Source organism: Zingiber officinale, chromosome 6A (assembly GCF_018446385.1).
Source record: "Zingiber officinale cultivar Zhangliang chromosome 6A, Zo_v1.1, whole genome shotgun sequence".
NCBI lineage: Eukaryota > Viridiplantae > Streptophyta > Magnoliopsida > Zingiberales > Zingiberaceae > Zingiber > Zingiber officinale.
This window is the reverse complement of record NC_055997.1, coordinates 32,534,129-32,551,019: the sequence shown is the minus strand read 5'-3', so window position 1 is coordinate 32,551,019 and position 16,891 is coordinate 32,534,129. Positions and strand designations below refer to the sequence as shown.

At 41.2% G+C, this 16,891-nt stretch overlaps 1 long non-coding RNA gene across 2 annotated transcripts; it reads left to right on the top strand.

The window, feature by feature from the left end:
• Positions 1–249: 249 nt before the first annotated feature.
• On the top strand, positions 250–10,196 carry LOC121993858. 2 transcript variants are annotated; one of them, XR_006115444.1, is made up of 4 exons: positions 250–493; positions 603–772; positions 847–1,123; positions 9,940–10,196. It is a non-coding gene; the product is annotated as an uncharacterized LOC121993858 (long non-coding RNA). The 2 variants fall into 2 exon arrangements; XR_006115445.1 differs by lacking the exon at positions 9,940–10,196 and adding an exon at positions 1,526–1,585.
• The last annotated feature ends 6,695 nt before the right edge of the window (positions 10,197–16,891 follow it).

Genomic DNA, 16,891 nt, shown 5'->3' with positions numbered 1-16,891 from the left:
TTTATTAGTAGGGGAGGATGTGAGATCTCGGAAAAATTTATTAATAGGGTTATTTGGAAAATAGCCTTATAGAATTTTTCCGGAATTTTTAGAAATTTTCTGAGAATTTTTCTGAGCTCGTACGGAGGGTTTTGAGGGGATCAATTGCGGGTTCGGATTTAAAGCCTGTTTGGGGATACCCGTTTAAGGGAGGAAATGTTTTAATTATATATTTCCTTTTCTTTTTTATTTCTTCCCCAAAAACGCCGATCCACCCTCTCTTCCCCGACCCTTCTTCCCGATCTCTTCTCCTCGCCACCGTGTCTCTCTCGCGTCGCCGCCGATCGCCGCGAGCTCACCGCCGGCGGAGGTTTTCCTCTCTGGAGTCTCACCAACGTCAAGCTTCCTTGGATACCGATGGTTGATTCTCTCCACCCCAGATCAATCGTGCTTGCCGAGCCCTAGTTTTGTTCCGGCGTTGCCGGATTGACCTCAGATCAGATCGCCGGTGTAGGTAAGCTAGCTTTAACCGAGTATTCTTCTTCTTTGAATTTCCATCGACTCCTGCCCTAGCACCATCGGTGATTTCTTCTTCTCTTGATTATTTTCGCACTATGCCCTAGGTTCATTGCCGGTGCTTTGCATTCGGATCATTGCTTCGTGTGAGTAGAGCTTCGATCAGGAAGGGGGTCCTAGCCCTAGCCTTGATCCTCCTCTGTTCTTGATGTTGTGCCCTAGCTCTGAATTTCGCCTCCTCTTCAGAGCAATGGGGTTCCGACAATGAGACAGCGAGGTAAGATTAAGGTATTGATTGATTGGTGATTTCCTTGTTTGATCTTGGGTCTCCTCTGCCTTGCTGTTGATTAGGGTTACGGGATTGGAGAAGAAGAATAGTGGGGTTTTGTTCTGTGGGGATTCGATTGAAGAGGTGTTTATTGAGCTGTGGTTTGTGCTTGATCAGTAGTCTTCCTGCTTGATCCAGTTGTTGGCAGTGAGGTGAGGTTCTGCTCGGTTCTATGGGGTGTACCTGTTCCGGCAACCCTCCAACAGTAGCTCCCCTGGTTTCCACAATCAACAGTGGTTGTTCATTGAGGGTTCTTGTCTGGTCCAGCAGATCACCTTATTTTACAACAGCTTGATCGAGGTAAGGTGTATGGTAATTGATTCATATTGTTGATGAATTAGGCGTGTATTGGATTAGGAATAAATTGGATTAATCCATGATTAGTTGATTACTAGATCATGTGTAGTTTTGAATTAGAATTATGTGTAGGTATTTGAGATTGGTTGTAGATTTAGGTATGATTTGGATTACATGATTACTAGATGGTTAGTGATTATGTTTAGATTTAATTGTGTAGAATTAACCTAATGGAATGGTTAGGGTTAAGACAATTAACCCTAGTCAACCGTCGTTGGAATTAATTAGGTAGGTTGAGATTGATGTGATTAGGGTTTTTCCCTAATTTAGTCGAGAGATTTTATTTAGCTATTCATTTGGTTTTAGCTAAATAAAATATATATATTGTTTGTTTGTCTGACACAGGACTCTGATTCGAGACGGGCGTCTCGACTTTGGATCGCTTGATTGTACCTTCTATTTGAGGCGGGTACCCTTTGACTTATCTTTTGATACTGTCTTATGATATGTATAGTTTATATATAATTACTAGTGGTAGATGGTAGATTTATTTCTTCCCTAGTCTTAGCTTAGTTGATACTTATCACATGCTTCTTCTGTTAGTTGCTTTACTTTAGAACTGGATGCTTTTATCTTTTGCCATGTGTATATATGTTCATAGAGATGGATACTTATGATGCTTATATACACTTGATTAGTTGCTGGAGATACTTGTTATATGTTGTTGGATTTGCATTGCTTATATCATTGTTATACATATGCGTTGTTTTATTGGCACCTACGCATATGGAGGAGGATATGTTCAGGTATGACATACTGTAGCCACACGCACCATATCGCATGATTGAATGCTGGGCGATTGACGACTCCATTATTGTTGAGCTCGTCGGCCGGCTACATGGACCTCTACACACGTGACCACTGCATGGGTAGTGGCACAACACTTAGGGTGTGTATGGTAGGTTGCTCGGTGCTCCTTTGGTCCGCTCATGGGTAGTGTGCAGCAGTAGCAAGGGTCCCTCCCGTCGTGTAACCGGGAGACGAGAGCATCGGCCCCTCACTATGTCGAGGTAGGATAGGTGTACTCGATCCCGTCCCACTGGCCACTCTTCGTGATGGCAGAGTGCGGTGTCACACACTTACCCACTCGCCTCACCATCAGTGTGAGATGGTGGATCGTCGACAGGGTGACCATGTCATATTGCATCATATGCACGGATTGCATTCATTATGATTGATGCATTTTGGTGATTGCATATGATTGACATGCATACAGGATACATGCTTTTGCTCTGACTATTTTTATCTCTGTATGTTGACAGTCAGTTGCCCAAGCCTCGCAGGTGAGTACAGTTTATTTCAGTTATGCATTTTCTTATTATTCTTGCTATAGACTGTACTTTATGCCTATTGCTGGTTATTACAGTTTATTTCAACTATGCATATCTGTTATACTATAAGGAGACTGTACCGTAGGTCGTACTGTTAGGAGACTGTACCGTAGGTCGTACTGTTAGGAGACTGTACTGTAGGCTCCATGGTTTAGTGTACTGTACCATAGGATGTTACTGGTGGTTATATGTTGCTGTACATATCTATTGGATTACCTGCTGAGTTCTTTGAACTCACCCCGTTGTTACTATTTTTCAGGTTAAGGCCGTCGGGAGATATTCCAGTCGCTAGCCCCTTGGTCGCGAGGATTTCTAGATATCGTTTTCTGTATTCGCTCTTATACGTATACTTGTGATGTGGGTTTGTATTGTGGACATTGTACATTCGGGTTTACTACTTTTGTTTTCCGCTGCGGATTTTCTCACTACTTCGTGGATTTTGTTTTCTTCGTTGTAGTGGAGTAGGATCTTTACATATATCTTTGAGGATTCTATATCGTTCTTTCTTTATATAACTGCATGGATTGTTCATATTACATCTGTATGGAAATGCTGAATATAACTGCGTGGATTGTTTCTTATTTGTATTGTATTATTCCGGCAGGGTGTGGCCGAGGTATAGAGATATATGTATACTGAGATTCATATTGTCCGCCGTACAGGGGAGATGCTGTCGAAATTTCTTCTGGCAGGGACTACCTGGGGCGTGACAATTTATTTGGTATCAGAGCTAGGTACACGATACTTGCTCTTCGTTTTGGGATTTTCGGGATTTTATCTGATACCAATTTATTTGGTATCAGAGCAAAGTTTTGCGATTCCTACTTGTCGGGTTTCGGATTTACGAGGCTTGCTTTCGTGAGCATTTCTTGGTATTTTCGGATTTGTCCGGATTTTCGTCGACTTACTCGTTTCGGAATTTTGAGGTATTTTGACGAGGTTTTATTGGTTCTATTTGGGGCTAAGCAGCGACAGGATATCTCCAGACGGCAAATAGGTAATTTAGGTAATTTTTCAGTTTTTATACCTGTAGTGATATCTGGGTAACATTTCCTTACAGATATGCCACCTACACGTGTACCGGCACCGAGACGTGGGCGGCCACGTAAGAGGCCGATAGATTCTCTGGAGACAGAGTCTCCAGGGAGATTTGCTAGGATCGAGCTTGTTCCGTCAGGGACAAACTCGTCAGGATATAATAGGCACGTCGGATTATCAGATCCCGACGGTTCCGACTTCAGAGGTGCATACCTCGACTGTACCACTAGTGGTATCACCTTTAGTATACCCAGCACCCCCTCCAGTTGTGCCTACTACTGCGTACTTGAGGTACGAGATGGGGCAGAGATCTGGTGGGACACACAGCGCTCCATTATAGGCGACCAGCATATTACCTGGACGAGATTTAGGGAGGCATTATTTCCCAGAGCATATCGGATGACTCTTTGGCGAGATTTTCTTAGTCTGCGGCGAATAACCGCCGATGATGGAGTATAATCTCAATTTAATCGGTTGGCCATCACGAGTTAGTCACGATGATCTCAGATGCTTGATTTGTCGTGGATCGACGCATCTTCAATGAAGATTGGTTTAAGTACTTCATCATACACCGAGACAGGATAGAGCTCATGATTGAGTCTACTCACCGGAGAGTGAATGCAGATAGAAGAGGAAGCGGTCGATCGGTCTCCGGACAGAGCCAGCCCCACGACTATATGCAATGAGCTCGCTTTCAGACGGGTCAAGGTACTTGGGTCATCCGCCGACACCAAGTCGATTTATCAGACGCGTCCCCGCTCAGCAGAACCGGAAACAGTCCACTAGTGACTCTTTTTGCACCAGATGCGGATCCCGAGATCACGTCACCTCTGCGTGCACCTTGGGACAGTCAGTTTGCTATTATTGCAAACTGCCTGGGCATTTGAGTCGAGATTGTTTGCTGAAGGCTCAACATGCAGCATCTGGGGTCTCTGTTTCGGGAGGACAGGCTGATCACTCTGCGACTCAGCGAGGCGGGCCGAAAGCCCAATCTTCGCATCGTCAGTAGAAGACAGCTCCCCCTGCAGCAGCTACATATGGCATGCACGGGTAGGAGCATTTCGATGTCCTTGTGGAGAACCCCACGGTATTCTGCCTTAGTGTTATCCAGTACTATTCGTCAAGAAGAAGGATGATACTCTGAGGTTGTGCATCGATTATAGGTAGCTGAATGCAGTGACTATCAGAAATAAGTACCCTTTACCACGGATTGAGGATTTATTTGATCAGCTTAGAGATACATCAGTGTATTCTAAGATTGATCTGCGGTCTGGATATCATCAGCTGAGAGTTAGAGATTCTGATATTCAGAAGACAACATTTCGCACCAGATACGGACATTACGAGTTTTTGGTAATGCCATTTCGGCTTACCAATGCTCCTGCAGTATTTATGGATCTGATGAACCGTATCTTTTTGGAGTATCTGGATCAGTTTGTGATTGTATTTATCGATGACATATTGATCTATTCACGTTCCGAGGAGGAACATGCATAGCACCTTCGCATAGTCTTGGAGACTCTTCGACGACATCATCTGTATGCGAAGTTCAACAAATGTGCATTTTGGCTATCCTCAGTTGGTTTTCTGGGACATGTGGTGTCTAGCCGAGGTATTTCTGTAGATCCTCAAAAGATCGAGGCTATCACTAGCTGGGAGCAACCGAAGTCAGTCCAGGAGATCCGTAGTTTCTTGGGCTTGGCTGGATATTACCTACGATTCGTTGAGGGTTTCTCCAGCATTGCTATGCCATTGACACGTCTGACTAGGAAAGGCGTGAAGTTCACGTGGTCAGAGGCTTGTGAGACCCGCCTGTGAGTCAAGCGGAGATTAGTATCGCACCGCTTTGGTTTTACCTTCCGTGATGACGGATTCATACTTTACACGCACGCATCTCTTGAGGCTGGGCGTGTTTTGATCTGACGAAGTAGGGTAGTCTCCTATGCTTCGTCGGTTGAAGGAGCATGAGAAGAACTACCAAGACATGATTTAGAGCTAGCCGCTATTATCTTTGCTTTGATTTGGCGACATCATCTTTATGGTATTACTTTTGAGATTCTTACGATCATAAGAGTCTCAAATATATTTGCACCCGAAGGAACTCAATCTCCGACGGAGGAGATGGATGGAGTTCTGAAGGATTATGATTATACTATTAGCTACCATCCGGGTAAAGCTAATGTGGTTGCTTATAGCCGGAAGTCCAAAGGACTTTAGCTTGTCATCGAGTTTCAGTCACGGACTTGATTTGGGCTTTAAGGAGCAGGGACAGACAGAGCAGGGTATTCTTGTTACCATGGTTGCTCGATCGTCGATCGTGATGAGGATTCGAGAGGCCCAGCCGAGATCGATTCTGATTCATTAGCGAGATAGCTTAGACAGACGAGTTTACACGAGACGATGAGGGATTGTTTATTTCCGAGGCGATTATGTACCTCGGTCCTCACCCGTGGAGGAGTTACTTGAGGCTCATCGTTCTAGATTTGCTATCCACCTGTGGGACCCGTATGTATCGAGATTTGAGGCGTTCCTATTGGTGGAGCGGTATGAAGACATCGCGAAGTTTGTTGCTAGATGTCTTATCCGTCGCCAGTGAAGGCTTAGCACCCAGACTGGGTTATTTCGAGGATCCCTATTCCGAGTGGAAGTGGGAGCATATTACTATGGATTTTGTGGTAGGACCTAGGACTCGATGAGGCCATGATGCGATTTGGGTAATCGTTGATCGATTAACCAAATCCACACACTTTTAGCGATCCGGAGACGATTCTCTGGATCGATTAGCAGAGTTATACTGTCGTGAGATTATTAGATTACATGGTGTTCCTTTGAGCATCATATCAGATAGAGACCCACGGTTCACGTCCCGATTCTGGCAGAGTCTGCAGCATGCCTTGGGCACACAGCTTCATTTCAGTACGGCATTCCATCCGCAGACAGATGGGCAGTCAGAGCGGACTATTCAGACATTGGAGGACTTACTGAGGTCTTGCGTTATGGATTTCGGAGGCAGTTGGGAGGACCACCTGCCATTAGTGGAGTTCGCCTACAACAACAGCTATCATTCGGCTATCCAGATGGCACCGTTTGAGGCGTTGTATGGTAGGCCTTGTCGGACACCCATCCTCTGGGAAGAGGTTGGGGAGGCTCAGTTGGTAGGACCTCAGCAGGATGCAGAGCTGGTTCGCACTATCAGACGGAGGATGTCAGAGGCCCAGGACCGTCAGAAGAGTTATGCTGATCAGAGACGGAGACCCCTGGAGTTCTCCATTGGTGATCATGTATTTCTTAGAGTTTCACCCACAAAAGGGGTGAAGAGATTTGGTCTCCGAGGTAAGCTAGCTCCCCGATATATTGGACCATTCCAGATCTTGGAGAGGATTGGAGCAGTAGCTTACCGTCTAGCGCTACCACCATCTCTAGCTGGCATTCACGATGTATTCCATGTATCTATGCTGAGGAGATACGTATCCGATTCGGCACATGTTCTATCAGAGATATCTGCTCCTATTCAGCGTGATGTTACTTACGAGGAGGTTTCGGTGCGGATTCTGGACCACAGAGAGCGTTAGCTACGGAACAAGATTGTCCGGCTGGTTAAAGTCGGATGGCAGCATCATTCTGACGAGGAGGCTACTTGGGAGCTGGAGGATACGATCCGAGCTCGATACCCTCATCTTTTTACTTGAGGTATGTGGGTTAAAGTTCCTTTCAGCATTTATACTGTTTGATTATATTTTAGTGTTTGCTGTTAGTTATAGCGAAATTTGGGGACCAAATTTTTATTAGTAGGGGAGGATGTGAGATCTCGGAAAATTTAATTAATAGGGTTATTTGGAAAATAGCCTTATAGAATTTTTCCAGAATTTTTAGAAATTTTCTGGGAATTTTTCGGAGCTCGTAAGACGGGTTTTAAGGGGATCAATTTCGGGTTCGGATAAAGTCTGTTTGGGATACCCGTTTAAGTGAGGAAAAGTTTTAAATATAAATACTTTTCTTTTTCTTATTCTTCCCCTAAACCCATCGTCGAACCCGAACTGATCTCTTCCCCGACTCTTCTTTTCTTCCTCTGTTCTCCCTCTCTCTCGCGGACGACTCGGCGCCGAGGTCAGAGGAGCTTATCGCCGGAGCTTGCCAGAGACCGAACCAGGAGGCTCGAATCATCCTGACCTACTCTTCTCAAATCTTCGGCTGAGGAGTCTGCTCCGGTGGTGCCTGCGGCCGAACGATGACTCCTTGGTGGCTAGGGCACGGTGAGAAGCCAGATTCACGTCGTCTCTCAATTAATTGACCTCTCTTTTCCTCTCCTCGCACTGCTCACAGTGCGATCCATCTCTTCCTTGGTCAGATCTGGATCGAGCCGTGCCACCCGATCGCCGGCGTGGAAGGGGCGATTAGGGCTTCAAAGGTAAGCAATCGAACCTTCTGTTACGTTCTTGTTTCAATCCATGCCTTAGAACCATCGCCGGAGCTTTGCCCTTTGGATCTTTGGTGCTAGATGTTTATCCTATCAGATCTTGATCCACATTCTTTTGTGGTTGAATTAGGTCACAGATTGGAGGGGTTCCGTGAGGTTGTTCTTGAGTTGTCGGGCAGAGTCTAGGAGGTTTGCACTCGATCAGTGATCTCCTCAACTGATCTGATTGTCGAGATAGTTTCCAGTGAGGATCTGTTCCGAGGATTTGAAATGGTGTTGTGGGTTGCTCATTGATCCAGTAGCTCATTCAGCAGGACCTCCTTTCGGCAGCACTCTTGTTGGCTGAGCTTGAGGTATTGTGTATTAATTGATACATGTTCTAGAGGAATTAGGTTTAATGTTGATGAAGTAGATTCATGTATTGGATTAGAAATGCATTGGATTAATCCCTGATTAGTTGATACATGATGTGTACATTTGAATTAAGGATTATATTGATTGTGACTAGATTTAATTGCCTAGATTAATCTAATGGAATAATTAGGGTTAAGACATTTAACCCTAGTCAACTATTAGATTTAATCTAAGTTTAGATTTCTAACCTATTGCTGATTAGGGATTAGGTAACTAATCCTAATTGACCGTTAGATTTAATTAGGTAGGTTGAGATTGTATGAATTAGGGTTTTGCCCTAATTTAGTTTAGGGATTTTATTTAGCTATTCATTTGGATTTAGCTAAATAAAATATATATATTGTTTGATACATGATTTTGATTTGAGACAGGCGTCTCGACGTTGGATTTGGCGTGATATTGTACCTTCTATTTGAGGCGGGTACCCTTTGACTTATCTTTTGATACTGTCTTATGATATGTATAGTTTATATATAATTACTAGTGGTAGATGGTAGATTTATTTCTTCCCTGGTCTTAGCTTAGTTGATATCTATCATATGCTTCTTCTGTTAGTTGCTTTACTTTAGAACTGGATGCTTTTATCTTTTGCCATGTGTATATATGTTTATAGAGATGGATATTTATGATCCTTATCTACTCTTGATTAGTTGTTGGAGATACTTGTTATATGTTGTTGGATTTGCATTGCTTATATCATTGTTATACATATGCGTTTGTTTTATTGGCACCTACGCATATGGAGGAGGATATGTTCAGGTATGACATACTGTAGCCGCACGCACCATATCGCATGATTGCATGTTTGGATTGACGACTCCATTGTTGTTGAGCTCGTCGGCCATGGACCTCTACACACGTGACCACCGCATGGGTAGTGGAACAACACTTAGGGTGTGTATGGTAGGTTGCTCAGTGCTCTGGTCCGCTCATGGTAGTGTGATGCAGCGTGGTAGCATGGGGTCCCTCCCCTCATTGTCTCAGGGAGATGAGAGCATCACGCTCACTCACTATGTTTGAGGTAGGAGGATAGGTGTACTCCGACAAGATCCCGTCCACTTGGCCACTCTTGAGGCGTGATGCACAGTTGTCACAGCCCTACCCACTCGGTCTCACCATTGTGTGTGAGGCTGACTGGAGTCAGGGGTGACCATGTCATATCGCATCATACGCACGGATTGCGTTCGTTATGATTGATGCATTTTGGTGATTATATGATTGACATGCATACAGGGATACATGCTTTTGCTCCGACTATTTTTATCTCTCGTATGTTGACAAATCGCCCAAGCCTCGCAGTGAGCACGCTTTATTTCAGTTATGCATTTTCTTATTACTCTTGCTATAGACGTACTTTATGCCTTTTTCTGATTATTACAGCTTATTTCAGCTATGCATATCAGTTATCTGTTAGGAGACTGCACTGTAGGTTCTATGGAGACTGCACTGTAGGCTCTATGGTTTAGTGTCCATAGGATGTTCTTGGTGGTTATATGTTCTTGTACATATCTATTGATTACCTGTGAGTTCTTTGAACTCACCCGGTTATTACTTTTCAGGTTGAGGCCGTTGGGAGATATTCCACGCTAGCCCCTTTGTCGCGAGGATTTCTAGATATCGTTTTCTGTATTCGCTTTTATACGTATACTTGTGATGTGGGTTTGTATTGGGGACTTTATATCTAACATTCGGGTTTGTTACTTTGTTTTCCGCTGCGAATATTTCATTACTTCGTGGATTTCGTTTTTTCGTTGTAGTGGAGTAGGAGGTGTACGTATATCTTCGTTGATTTCTATATCATCTTTTCTTTATACAACTGCGTGGATTGTTCATATTATATCTGTGTAGAAATGTTGAATATAACTGCGTGGATTGCATACTATTTGTGTGTATTGTTCCGGCCGAGTGTGGCCGAGGTATAGATATATGTATACTGAGATTCATATTGTCACCCGTATAGTGGAGATGCTGTCGAAATTTCTTCGGACAGGGACTACCTGGGGCGTGACAGTGCACGGGGTCAAAACTGGATCGATCGGCTGATCGATCCAACCTGTTCAATCGATCCAGAGATCGATTCAGGAGCTCTCTGTTCGCGGGAATTAAATTCCCGATCGATCGGCTGATCGATCCATGGCCGATCGATCAGCTGATCGATTCCACAGCTCTCTGTACGAAACAGATTATCTCCCAATCGATCGTCTGATCGATTGGGGACCCTCCAATCGATCGATTGATCGATCAGAGCTCTGATTTCTACTGCAATTCAGAATCTCGAGCAAAACATGGATATATCAACTAACAAACACTAAACTCTTACTAAACAGATCATAATCCATAACTTACGACTAACATTAAGGTAACTAGAGGTCTAGGCATAGCATAGTGCCCACATCCACATTCATGACACTTAATATTCTAGAAGTGCAGAAAATAACCAAAACTGAAACACTAAGTTCTTAAATCTGCTAGTTCCCCCAAGGATCTTTATTCCAAGTTCCTACCCACACACATCTTCATCGCATTGCCTCCAACCTCCGCTATTCCATCTTTCCTTTACCTTTATCTGCAGTATAAGGAAAATGCAACTGTAAGCTTGAGAGCTTAGTAAGAAATCATCTACCTCACAAAACATGCATTTACAGGAATCATGTTTTTTTTTAAAGATGTTATGCTGATATGCAAGCTGAGAATCATACTAGAAATGCTGAAACATGGCATATGAGCACATAAATCATGGCAATCAAGAACTAAACATAAAGCTATCTACTATATAAATAGAAAACTGAACTGAAGCTAAGCTGAATCCACTTATTTGTTTTGTGAAGTTTGAAAAACTATTTTTGTAAATAGGTAAAAATACTAAACATGCTGCTGATGAGCCCGACATCTGTACTTGCTGTACGCGCATCCCTAACTAGGCCCGAGGTAGCAAGTCCCGAATCTAGTAGGGTTACTAGGTTATCTAAACCTAGGGACGATTGTGGGAGCCCAATCCAAGGACAACTGAAGTCCAGTACAGTGCCATTGATAAAGTAAAATACTGTTTATAGCTAATTTATCATATCTTGCTTTTTACTGTAGCGCCCGCCATCCCTGCTAACCCTAAGGGACGGGGCTACGATACTCAATGTACATATTACAGCGGAAGACTTAAAAATCATTTTTCTTGGTTTAATAAAAACCGAACTACACTAATATGGTTTCCATAACATGATAACAAGTTAAATAAAAACATAACATCAAGTCATCCATGTAGTACTACAATTTATGAAACCAAAGTGTAATTCCTAAAAGTTCTTAAAGCAGGTTCTTATTTGGTTGCCTAGCCACCGTCACACACATCTCTTTGCCTCTCCTGCTGCTCCTTTAGCTCATCCAGCTTTTTCCTTTATCTGTGGTACAAGGAAAGTAAGCTATGAGCACTCATGGCTCAGTAAGTTCCTTTCCAACTCACTAAAACCAAAAATCATTACATAATTAAAGAATATATCAACATAACATGATCTCAACTAGTCATGACATAACATATCATACTCTTTAAGCATATCATGCAACATAACAAAATCATAATTAGTCATGGCATATCATCTCTTAAAGCATAGCATGAAATATAGCATAATCATATCTAATCATGGCATCTCATCTCTTAAAGCATAGCATGAAACATATCATAGTCATATCTAATCATGACATATCATAAATCATAGCATTATCACAACATGATCATAAAGTATATGCAATATGATTTTGAAAACATGTATCCGAAAAAAACATGTGTATGTCTCATGATCTTTAAAACCATTTCTTCTTACATATATACTTGAACATAATATCAACATATTCAGGGCCCCGGCTTGTACCATACATACATAACATAAATGCGCGCGTCCTAAGTATATCCAAGGTAGCAAGTCTTGAATCATACTAGGAACTAGGTCAAGATCACAAAGCATGGCCTAGGGGCATACTTAGAGAGTCCATCCCTTATCAGCCTAGATCACAAAGCAAGGTCTAAGGACGTACTAAGGAGCACATCCCTTATTAGCCTAGATCACAAAGCAAGGCTTAGGGGCGTACTAAGGAGCCCATCCCTTATTAGCCTAGATCACAAAGCAAGGCCTATAGACTGATTAGGAGTCCACCCTTGGTACAAGCCTTACAAAGTAAAGTAGCATGTATAAAAATGCATCATTTAGTCACATAGCATAGCATAAAAGTATGCATCACTTAGGCATACATTATGTCATAAAAGTGTGCATCACTTAGGCATACATCATATCATAAAAAGTATGCATGACTTAGGCATACATCATGTCTTGAGAAAGTATGCATCACTTAGGCATACATCGTATCATAAAAAGTATGCATCACTTAGGCATACATCATGTCTTAAGAAAGTATGCATCACTTAGGCATACATCATATCATAAAAAGTATGCATCACTTAGGCATACATCATGTCTTAAGAAAGCATGCATATTTCTATCCACATAGCATATCATAAAAATAAGCATATTCCAAGCACATAGCATATCATTAAAGCATGCATATTTCTACTCACATAGCATATCATAAAAGTATGCATATTCTAAGCACATAGCATATCATTAAAGCATGCATATTTCTAAGCACATAACATATCATTAAAACATGCATATCTCTATCCACATATCATATCATAAAAAGGTATAAATCACAAGCATACATGGTTAAGCATAAGGGTGTATCATGTGATTATACTATCATAAGAAACATGGTAACATAGTTAACTTGGGTTCTAAGCTTCCTAAACCCTTGGGTTCCTATCATGGCCGAACCCCCTTAGGTCTCAATTTAGGTAAAAACAACCTCCAAGCATGTGAAACCTAAATTATCATTACATGAATTTCATAGGAAGCATTATAAGTATGATTTACTTGGTTTCTAAGTTCTCCAAGTCCTTAAACTCATGTGGCCGAACCCTATCAGTATATAAACAAGGTCTCAAATGTCATGAAAGCATGGAAACCTTAAACCATATTTATAGCATTTTTTTTCAAGTAACATAGTAAGCATATTGAGCTAGTTCCTAAGTCCTTCAAGCCCTTAACATATGTCATAGTCAAACTTTTAACAAGTGTTCATTAGGGCTAAAAACAAACATACAAGCATGTGAACTTGAACTAACTTCATGTATAAATTCATAACAAGATATTATACAACATGTATGGCCGAAACTTACCCTAGCCTCAATTAGGTCATTAAACAACATATAGCATGGGAACTTTGTCTTTCTACTTATCATATTCCATGTAAAGTGACATAAGCATATTTAATTCTTATTCTAGGGTTTCTAGGGCATCTATTCCTTCATGGCCGAAACATACAATGGTCCATTTAGGTCATGGAAAAATTATACAAGCATGTGACACAATCAACACATTATCCTATTTTCATAAGAAGCACTTTTAACACATTTGGTTTCATTTCTAAGGCCTCTAGGTCTTTTAAACCCTACTTGGCCGAAACTCAACAGTATATAAACTTGCTTCAAATAGCCTAAAAGCATAAGAAATCATACAAGTTTCATAGCATGTATAAAGACAAGCATAATAAACATACATGTGAATTGTGTCTTAGGCTTCCTAGGTTTCTTTCCCTTTTTCTTTTATTTTTCCTCATGGCCGAAACCTACCAATCTTTAAACTAGGTTTTTAAGTAGCCTAAAGCATGGAAAACCTAAGTAAGTTTCATGGCAAAAATTACTAAGAACATCATATACAAAGTTGGTTCATAAACAAGCTAGGACCCTTGTGATCTTACATGTCATATATCATGTAACTAATTTTCCTATACTCAATTTAAACATAAGAACATTAAACTACCTTCATATCAAAATATCACAGAGGTCTTGAGCATATTAGAATTTTGTTTAAGCTTTTCTAAACTATCCATCTTATCATGGCCGAAAATCTAAAATAAGAGTTCATGAATTTCTAGCAATGTTCAACATGCAATTCTTTAAGAAAACTCTCTATTCTATCATACAATCATGGTTACTTAAATTTAAAGGTCTTCCTAACCCTAAGCCCTTTTCTTGGCCGAAACATATAAATGGATTTCTTTTGGTTCCAAGTAACTTTTAAGCAAGAAAACCAATAAAAGATCCTTAATAGTTCATGGAGAGAATCTTGCACTAGTGTGGTTACACAATATTTTCCCTAACCTCTTTAAAATATTTTTGGCCGAAATTCTAGGGTTAGGTACTCCTCTGATCAATCATCATTTAGGTATAAAAACATGAAGAAAATCCTTCCTACATAGCATAGAAAAAATATCATGAAATAAGGACTTGTTTAGACCTTCCTAGATTTGAAAACCCTTTCTTTGGCCGAATTTTCTTAAATTCTTTCCTAGGTTTTCTAATCCTTATAAAATCCGAAAATCACATAAAAAAATCCTTGTACCACAGGTGAGGGGAAGCTTACATCCTTTTCGCTTGTGGATCTAAGGTATGGTGATGAAAGAAGTAGCCTCTCCTTCTAGTTCCTTTCCCTTGCTTAGTCCTCCTTGTATCTTAGGCTTTCTTAGGAGGAAAACCTTGGCTTTGGGGCCGAAGATGGAGGAGAGGGGGACTGATGGTTTCGGTGAGGGAGAGGAAGAATAAGAGAAAATGAGAGAAAAATAAACTTCTCTTTTCTTGCTCCCTTTTATGTTAAGGGGGAAGGGGTAGCAAAATTGATTTTTGCTTTCCTTCTCCCTTAGCCTTTTTTTTCTATTTCCTATTTATTTTATTTATTCATTTATTCTTACCATTCATGATGAAATAAGGGGGATTGAATCCTCTTAATTCCCTCTTTAAATTTTCGGCAAGAACAAAGAGGAAGAGGGAGAGAAAGGGAGGAAGGCAAGTTGCCTTTCTCTTGCTCCTTTCTTGTTTTCTTTTGGCTAGCTTTTACTCTTAACTTTATCATGAGTTTCCCTCCTTTGTTATCAACATCTTCTCTCTATCCCAATTGGTTTCTACTAATTAATTCTATGAAATATAATATAAGAGGTTCAAGATTCAATCCTTGACCTTCACTTCTTTTTTATTTCATTTTATTTCTTTTTGCTTCAACTCACTTCCTATTATTTTTCTAAGGCAAAATCCCACATTCATATATTTATCTTACAAGCTTAGTGGGTATTACATTTACTAGGTTATCTGAACCTAGAGCTAGGAAATCTGAACCTAGAGACGACTATGGGAGCCCACCCATTGGACCGTAGTCCCATAAAACTGAAGCTAGGCTATGTATGCTATTTAAAATACATCTAGGCATTTAACTGAACTATTAAAACACCTACTGTAGCATATAAATATATTAAGCATTTTATCGAGCACTTGGTGTGCTCTAATTCTACATATGGCTACCCTAAGATCATAAAGGCGAACTATGAGCATAAAAGCATACGACTAGCTTCTTATACTGCAGGTGAGGGGTTACTTACATCCTGCGCTAGTTATTCTTACAATCCGATCGCTAGTTTCTGGAGAAGAAGATCTTCTCGACGATCTTCTTACGTCTATACTTCCTTCTCGCGAAGGGGAGCGTCCTCGTGCCGGAATTGTCGCCGGAAGGTGCTCCTACGCTCCTAGGGATAAAACCCTAGGTCTCCTTGGCTTTGGGTGCCGAGAGATGAGGGAGAGAGAGAGAGTTCGTCGGTGAGGGTTTGAGGAGAAAAGAGAATTGCCGATTGGAAAATAATAACTCCTCTCTTAATTTCCTATTTATATTAAGTGATTTATACCACCCAACTAAATCTTAAATAGAATTGTTCTCCTCTTCTTTCAGCACACCCCTGCTGGGGCCCCTTGGTTACTAGAATCACCCTATATGACATAGAGTCCATAGGTCTCGGGTTCGATTCCCGCTTAAGCTGTTTTATGTTTTCATTTATTTTTTCTACTTCGGCTATTCTAAAATTCCAGAAAAATATCCTAAAATTCCATAAAAATAATAGAATATTTCTAAAATAACTTTAAGAATTTTTGGGCATTACATACTTAGTCCATTAAATAGAATTGTGCCCCTTCAGTTGGAGAAGATCACACACATCCTAAATAATTTCCTATAACCATCCATAAAGGAAGTTTGATCTAGTGATCTGCAAACAAATTCATCCGTTGTGGAGGGAGGCACTCAGAGCCAACACACAAGCTTGTTGCATCACTTACAAACCAGTAATGGAGACCGTGGGATTTATATAATAACCCCTCTCCCACTTAGTTATTTATGGTGAGGAATTTTAACCTATGCTAGCATACATTACATGCACACACACACATCACAGTAAATAAAAGAAAAAAATATGGAAAATAATTTTCCAACTATTATGGCATTTTCATCACTGCCCTCCGTATGCTTCAACCCTAGCTGCTGCCATCTTTAGCCACTGCCATCGGGTCGAGACGTCACATCCATCTTGCTTCTTATTTCGCTGCGCCTCTGGTGCTTCAAAAGTACCACGCCTCCCAAGAATCCG